This window comes from Carettochelys insculpta, unplaced genomic scaffold, assembly GCF_033958435.1.
Source record: "Carettochelys insculpta isolate YL-2023 unplaced genomic scaffold, ASM3395843v1 scaffold_0116, whole genome shotgun sequence".
Classification (NCBI taxonomy): Eukaryota; Metazoa; Chordata; order Testudines; family Carettochelyidae; genus Carettochelys; species Carettochelys insculpta.
In genome coordinates this window covers 5,001-12,500 of record NW_027439153.1, presented here as the reverse complement: position 1 = coordinate 12,500, position 7,500 = coordinate 5,001, and the positions used below count along the sequence as shown (strand labels likewise).

General features: G+C 61.4%; 1 non-coding gene across 1 annotated transcript; it reads right to left on the bottom strand.

Annotated features, from left to right (window-relative positions):
* Positions 1-1,303: 1,303 nt before the first annotated feature.
* Positions 1,304-1,422, bottom strand: LOC142006718 (5S ribosomal RNA). The gene has a single exon (XR_012643762.1). It is a non-coding gene; the product is annotated as a 5S ribosomal RNA (ribosomal RNA).
* Positions 1,423-7,500: the final 6,078 nt, after the last annotated feature.

The window sequence follows — 7,500 nt, the reverse complement described above, 5'->3', positions numbered from 1 at the left end:
AGCGGGGGTTGACCTGGTGGCCCATTCGCTCCCCGGGCACCAGGTCAACCTCCGCTGCTTTCAGCGGGGGTTGACCTGGTGGCCGATTCCCTCCCCGGGCACCAGGTCAACCTCCGCTGCTTTCAGCGGGGGTTGACCTGGTGGCCGATTCCCTCCCCGGGCACCAGGTCAACCTCCCGTGCTTTCAGCGGGGGTTGACCTGGTGGCCGATTCCCTCCCCGGGCACCAGGTCAACCTCCGCTGCTTTCAGCGGGGGTTGACCTGGTGGCCGATTCGCTCCCCGGGCACCAGGTCAACCTCCGCTGCTTTCAGCGGGGGTTGACCTGGTGGCCCATTCGCTCCCCGGGCACCAGGTCAACCGCACCCTTTTTCGGCCGCCTTCGCCTCCAAATTTTTCCCCCCGTTTCCTTGCCCACTCCTCGGTCACTTCATACGCCCTCCCCCTTACATCCACCGTACGCAACACCTCCACCGGGCTTAATAGTCCACAACCGAGACCCAGGGCCTTCCCCGCTCTCAACAACCTCCACCCACGGTCCCCCTCCACCGGGCTTAATAGTCCACAACCGGGACCCAGGGCCTTCCCCGCTCTCAACAACCTCCACCCACGGTCCCCCTCCACCGGGCTTAATAGTCCACAACCGGGACCCAGGGCCTTCCCCGCTCTCAACAACCTCCACCCACGGTCCCCCTCCACCGGGCTTAATAGTCCACAACCGGGACCCAGGGCCTTCCCCGCTCTCAACAACCTCCACCCACGGTCCCCCTCCACCGGGCTTAATAGTCCACAACCGAGACCCAGGGCCTTCCCCGCTCTCAACAACCTCCACCCACGGTCCCCCTCCACCGGGCTTAATAGTCCACAACCGGGACCCAGGGCCTTCCCCGCTCTCAACAACCTCCACCCACGGTCCCCCAAGACGCACGTTCCAAGCCTTAACCCTCAGACCATCCACCCCCCGGGGGGGACCCCACACCCACCTGACCCCAACTCACTCCCACCAAAAACACCACCACCGCCACCGCCTCAACGGCCTGCCCAACCCAGCACTCCCACACACACACCTGCCCCACCAACGCTCCACACACGCTTTCTTCCCTCTCCCCGACCCGACCCAAGCCATCGCACCGCACCGGGTGAGGGCCTTAGCTTCCTCGCCCGCCCCCCCGCCCCCGACACGCAGGCAGGCAGAGGGAAAGGCCTCAGCGCCCCCCAGGACCGTCGCGCCGCCTTGGCCTCACGGCTTCCCTGCTCCCGCACGGCAGACACACGCCCCGCTCTACCCCCGCTGGGGCCAAAAGCTGCCTACGGCACCTGGGATTCCCAGGCGGTCACCCATCCAGGTACTAGCCAGGCCCGGGACGGTTTACCTTCCGAGATCGGACGAGATCGGGGGCATTCGGTCCGGTATGGCCGTAGGCCCCCGCCTCCCCGGGCTTTAGCGTCAGCAGCCTGGCCTCAGTCAGCCGGGCCCAAACAATTAACCCGGAGGCCGGGCCGAGGGAAAACTTCCTCCGAGCCGGCCCAAGGGGAAGGGAGGACGAGGACGCCGGGCCCGGGAGGTGACAGGACGTGCACGTCAGACCCGGGAAGCTGTGCGCCCCGAGGTTAACCCCCGGGCCGGGGCGGGGAGAGAAAAATGTTCTAAGTCCGGTAGGGACAGCAGGTCAACCCCGGTCCGAGGCGGGGAGAGAAATTTTCCAAGTCCGGCAGGGACAGCAGGTCAACCCCGGCCGCCGTAGCAGAGGTTGACCTGGTGTCCGATTCGCTCCCCGGGCACCAGGTCAACCTCGGGCGCTTTAGCGGAGGTTGACCTGGTGTCCGATTCGCTCCCCGGGCACCAGGTAAACCGTGGCCGCTTTCAGCGGAGGTTGACCTGGTGGCCGATCCCCTCCTCGGGCTCCAAGTCCGGCAGGGACAACAGGTCAACCCCGGTTCCGGGCGGGGAGAGAAAAATTTTCTAAGTCCGGCAGGGACAGCAGGTCAACCCCGGTCCCAGGCTGGAGAGAAAAATTTTCTAAGTCCGGCAGGGACAGCAGGTCAACCCCGGTCCCAGGCGGCAGAGAAAAAATTTCTAAGTCCGGCAGGGACAACAGGTCAACCCCGGTACCGGGCGGGAGAGAAAAAATTTCTAAGTCCGGCAGGGACAACAGGTCAACCCCGGTCCCAGGCTGGAGAGAAAAAATTTCTAAGTCCGGCAGGGACAACAGGTCAACCCCGGTCCCAGGCGGCAGAGAAAAAATTTCTAAGTCCGGCAGGGACAACAGGTCAACCCCGGTCCCAGGCGGGAGAGAAAAATTTTCTAAGTCCGGCAGGGACAACAGGTCAACCCCGGTCCCAGGCGGCAGAGAAAAAATTTCTAAGTCCGGCAGGGACAACAGGTCAACCCCGGTCCCAGGCGGGAGAGAAAAATTTTCTAAGTCCGGCAGGGACAACAGGTCAACCCCGGTCCCAGGCGGCAGAGAAAAAATTTCTAAGTCCGGCAGGGACAACAGGTCAACCCCGGTACCGGGCGGGAGAGAAAAAATTTCTAAGTCCGGCAGGGACAACAGGTCAACCCCGGTCCCAGGCTGGAGAGAAAAAATTTCTAAGTCCGGCAGGGACAACAGGTCAACCCCGGTCCCAGGCGGCAGAGAAAAAATTTCTAAGTCCGGCAGGGACAACAGGTCAACCCCGGTCCCAGGCGGGGAGAGAAAAATTTTCTAAGTCCGGCAGGGACAGCAGGTCAACCCCGGCCGCTTCAGCGGAGGTTGACCTGGTGTCCGATTCGGTCCCCGGGCACCAGGTAAACCGTGGCCGCTTTCAGCGGAGGTTGACCTGGTGGCCGATCCCCTCCTCGGGCTCCAAGTCCGGCAGGGACAGCAGGTCAACCCCGGCCGCTTTAGCAGAGGTTGACCTGGTGTCCGATTCGCTCCCCGGGCACCAGGTAAACCGTGGCCGCTTTCAGCGGAGGTTGACCTGGTGGCCGATCCCCTCCTCGGGCTCCAAGTCCGGCAGGGACAGCAGGTCAACCCCGGCCGCTTTAGCAGAGGTTGACCTGGTGTCCGATTCGCTCCCCGGGCACCAGGTAAACCGTGGCCGCTTTCAGCGGAGGTTGACCTGGTGGCCGATCCCCTCCTCGGGCTCCAAGTCCGGCAGGGACAACAGGTCAACCCCGGTCCCAGGCGGGAGAGAAAAATTTTCTAAGTCCGGCAGGGACAACAGGTCAACCCCGGTCCCAGGCTGGAGAGAAAAATTTTCTAAGTCCGGCAGGGAGAACAGGTCAACCCCGGTCCCAGGCGGCAGAGAAAAATTTTCTAAGTCCGGCAGGGACAGCAGGTCAACCCCGGTCCCAGGCTGGAGAGAAAAATTTTCTAAGTCCGGCAGGGACAGCAGGTCAACCCCGGCCGCTTTAGCAGAGGTTGACCTGGTGTCCGATTCGCTCCCCGGGCACCAGGTCAACCTCTGGCGCTTTAGCAGAGGTTGACCTGGTGTCAGATTCGCTCCCCGGGCACCAGGTCAACCTCGGTCGCTTTAGCAGAGGTTGACCTGGTGTCCGATTCGCTCCCCGGGCACCAGGTAAACCGTGGCCGCTTTCAGCGGAGGTTGACCTGGTGGCCGATTCCCTCCTCGGGCTCCAAGTCCGGCAGGGACAGCAGGTCAACCCCGGTCCCAGGCGGGGAGAGAAAAAATTTCTAAGTCCGGCAGGGACAACAGGTCAACCCCGGTCCCAGGCTGGAGAGAAAAATTTTCCAAGTCCGGCAGGGACAGCAGGTCAACCCCGGCCGCTTCAGCTGAGGTTGACCTGGTGTCCGATTCGCTCCCCGGGCACCAGGTAAACCGTGGCCGCTTTCAGCGGAGGTTTACCTGGTGGCCGATCCCCTCCTCGGGCTCCAAGTCCGGCAGGGACAACAGGTCAACCCCGGTCCCAGGCGGGAGAGAAAAATTTTCTAAGTCCGGCAGGGACAACAGGTCAACCCCGGTCCCAGGCTGGAGAGAAAAATTTTCTAAGTCCGGCAGGGACAGCAGGTCAACCCCGGCCGCTTTAGCAGAGGTTGACCTGGTGTCCGATTCGCTCCCCGGGCACCAGGTCAACCTCTGGCGCTTTAGCAGAGGTTGACCTGGTGTCAGATTCGCTCCCCGGGCACCAGGTCAACCTCGGTCGCTTTAGCAGAGGTTGACCTGGTGTCCGATTCGCTCCCCGGGCACCAGGTAAACCGTGGCCGCTTTCAGCGGAGGTTGACCTGGTGGCCGATTCCCTCCTAGGGCTCCAAGTCCGGCAGGGACAGCAGGTCAACCCCGGTCCCAGGCGGGGAGAGAAAAAATTTCTAAGTCCGGCAGGGACAACAGGTCAACCCCGGTCCCAGGCTGGAGAGAAAAATTTTCCAAGTCCGGCAGGGACAGCAGGTCAACCCCGGTCCCAGGCGGGAGAGAAAAATTTTCTAAGTCCGGCAGGGACAACAGGTCAACCCCGGTCCCAGGCGGCAGAGAAAAAATTTCTAAGTCCGGCAGGGACAACAGGTCAACCCCGGTCCCAGGCGGGAGAGAAAAATTTTCTAAGTCCGGCAGGGACAACAGGTCAACCCCGGTCCCAGGCGGCAGAGAAAAAATTTCTAAGTCCGGCAGGGACAACAGGTCAACCCCGGTACCGGGCGGGAGAGAAAAAATTTCTAAGTCCGGCAGGGACAACAGGTCAACCCCGGTCCCAGGCTGGAGAGAAAAAATTTCTAAGTCCGGCAGGGACAACAGGTCAACCCCGGTCCCAGGCGGCAGAGAAAAAATTTCTAAGTCCGGCAGGGACAACAGGTCAACCCCGGTCCCAGGCGGGAGAGAAAAATTTTCTAAGTCCGGCAGGGACAACAGGTCAACCCCGGTCCCAGGCGGGAGAGAAAAATTTTCTAAGTCCGGCAGGGACAACAGGTCAACCCCGGTCCCAGGCGGCAGAGAAAAATTTTCTAAGTCCGGCAGGGACAACAGGTCAACCCCGGTCCCAGGCGGCAGAGAAAAATTTTCTAAGTCCGGCAGGGACAACAGGTCAACCCCGGTCCCAGGCTGGAGAGAAAAATTTTCTAAGTCCGGCAGGGACAGCAGGTCAACCCCGGCCGCTTTAGCAGAGGTTGACCTGGTGTCCGATTCGCTCCCCGGGCACCAGGTCAACCTCTGGCGCTTTAGCAGAGGTTGACCTGGTGTCAGATTCGCTCCCCGGGCACCAGGTCAACCTCGGTCGCTTTAGCAGAGGTTGACCTGGTGTCCGATTCGCTCCCCGGGCACCAGGTAAACCGTGGCCGCTTTCAGCGGAGGTTGACCTGGTGGCCGATTCCCTCCTCGGGCTCCAAGTCCGGCAGGGACAGCAGGTCAACCCCGGTCCCAGGCGGGGAGAGAAAAAATTTCTAAGTCCGGCAGGGACAACAGGTCAACCCCGGTCCCAGGCTGGAGAGAAAAATTTTCCAAGTCCGGCAGGGACAGCAGGTCAACCCCGGCCGCTTCAGCTGAGGTTGACCTGGTGTCCGATTCGCTCCCCGGGCACCAGGTAAACCGTGGCCGCTTTCAGCGGAGGTTTACCTGGTGGCCGATCCCCTCCTCGGGCTCCAAGTCCGGCAGGGACAACAGGTCAACCCCGGTCCCAGGCGGGAGAGAAAAATTTTCTAAGTCCGGCAGGGACAACAGGTCAACCCCGGTCCCAGGCTGGAGAGAAAAATTTTCTAAGTCCGGCAGGGACAGCAGGTCAACCCCGGCCGCTTTAGCAGAGGTTGACCTGGTGTCCGATTCGCTCCCCGGGCACCAGGTCAACCTCTGGCGCTTTAGCAGAGGTTGACCTGGTGTCAGATTCGCTCCCCGGGCACCAGGTCAACCTCGGTCGCTTTAGCAGAGGTTGACCTGGTGTCCGATTCGCTCCCCGGGCACCAGGTAAACCGTGGCCGCTTTCAGCGGAGGTTGACCTGGTGGCCGATTCCCTCCTAGGGCTCCAAGTCCGGCAGGGACAGCAGGTCAACCCCGGTCCCAGGCGGGGAGAGAAAAAATTTCTAAGTCCGGCAGGGACAACAGGTCAACCCCGGTCCCAGGCTGGAGAGAAAAATTTTCCAAGTCCGGCAGGGACAGCAGGTCAACCCCGGTCCCAGGCGGGAGAGAAAAATTTTCTAAGTCCGGCAGGGACAACAGGTCAACCCCGGTCCCAGGCGGCAGAGAAAAAATTTCTAAGTCCGGCAGGGACAACAGGTCAACCCCGGTCCCAGGCGGGAGAGAAAAATTTTCTAAGTCCGGCAGGGACAACAGGTCAACCCCGGTCCCAGGCGGCAGAGAAAAAATTTCTAAGTCCGGCAGGGACAACAGGTCAACCCCGGTACCGGGCGGGAGAGAAAAAATTTCTAAGTCCGGCAGGGACAACAGGTCAACCCCGGTCCCAGGCTGGAGAGAAAAAATTTCTAAGTCCGGCAGGGACAACAGGTCAACCCCGGTCCCAGGCGGCAGAGAAAAAATTTCTAAGTCCGGCAGGGACAACAGGTCAACCCCGGTCCCAGGCGGGAGAGAAAAATTTTCTAAGTCCGGCAGGGACAACAGGTCAACCCCGGTCCCAGGCGGGAGAGAAAAATTTTCTAAGTCCGGCAGGGACAACAGGTCAACCCCGGTCCCAGGCGGCAGAGAAAAATTTTCTAAGTCCGGCAGGGACAACAGGTCAACCCCGGTCCCAGGCGGCAGAGAAAAATTTTCTAAGTCCGGCAGGGACAACAGGTCAACCCCGGTCCCAGGCGGCAGAGAAAAATTTTCTAAGTCCGGCAGGGACAACAGGTCAACCCCGGTCCCAGGCTGGAGAGAAAAAATTTCTAAGTCCGGCAGGGACAACAGGTCAACCCCGGTCCCAGGCGGGAGAGAAAAAATTTCTAAGTCCGGCAGGGACAACAGGTCAACCCCGGTCCCAGGCGGGAGAGAAAAAATTTCTAAGTCCGGCAGGGACAACAGGTCAACCCCGGTCCCGGGCTGGAGAGAAAAATTTTCTAAGTCCGGCAGGGACAACAGGTCAACCCCGGCCGCTTTAGCGGAGGTTGACCTGGTGTCCGATTCGGTCCCCGGACACCAGGTCAACCTCTGGCGCTTTCAGCGAGGTTGACCTGGTGGCCGGCTGAGCTCTGGAAGTCCGAATGGGGTTGAATTTGACCCGTGCAGCCGACCTAGAGTTCCAGGCGGTCGGCCGCTTTTGTGAGTCGTTCCCGCCTGTTGCCGCTGGGGGACTTTTCACGTATAAGGTTACGACAGGTACCGGGAGAATAGTAAGAGAAGGCTTGTCTGGCTCCAGCCTTTAGAGACGTACACGTGAGAGAGACCGACCGTCGTGTGAAGGCCCTTCCCGGGGACTCGGACGAGGGACCCGGGCGGACGTCTGCGGGGACGTCTGCGGCGGTTCGGGGTGTCGTCTCGGGCCCGATCCTCCGGAGAGGGGGCTCTCGAGGGAGGCTCGGCGCACGTCCGCGGGGACGGCCGCCGGGAGCGAGGCCCCGCTCCTCCTTCCGATCGATGGGGCGCTC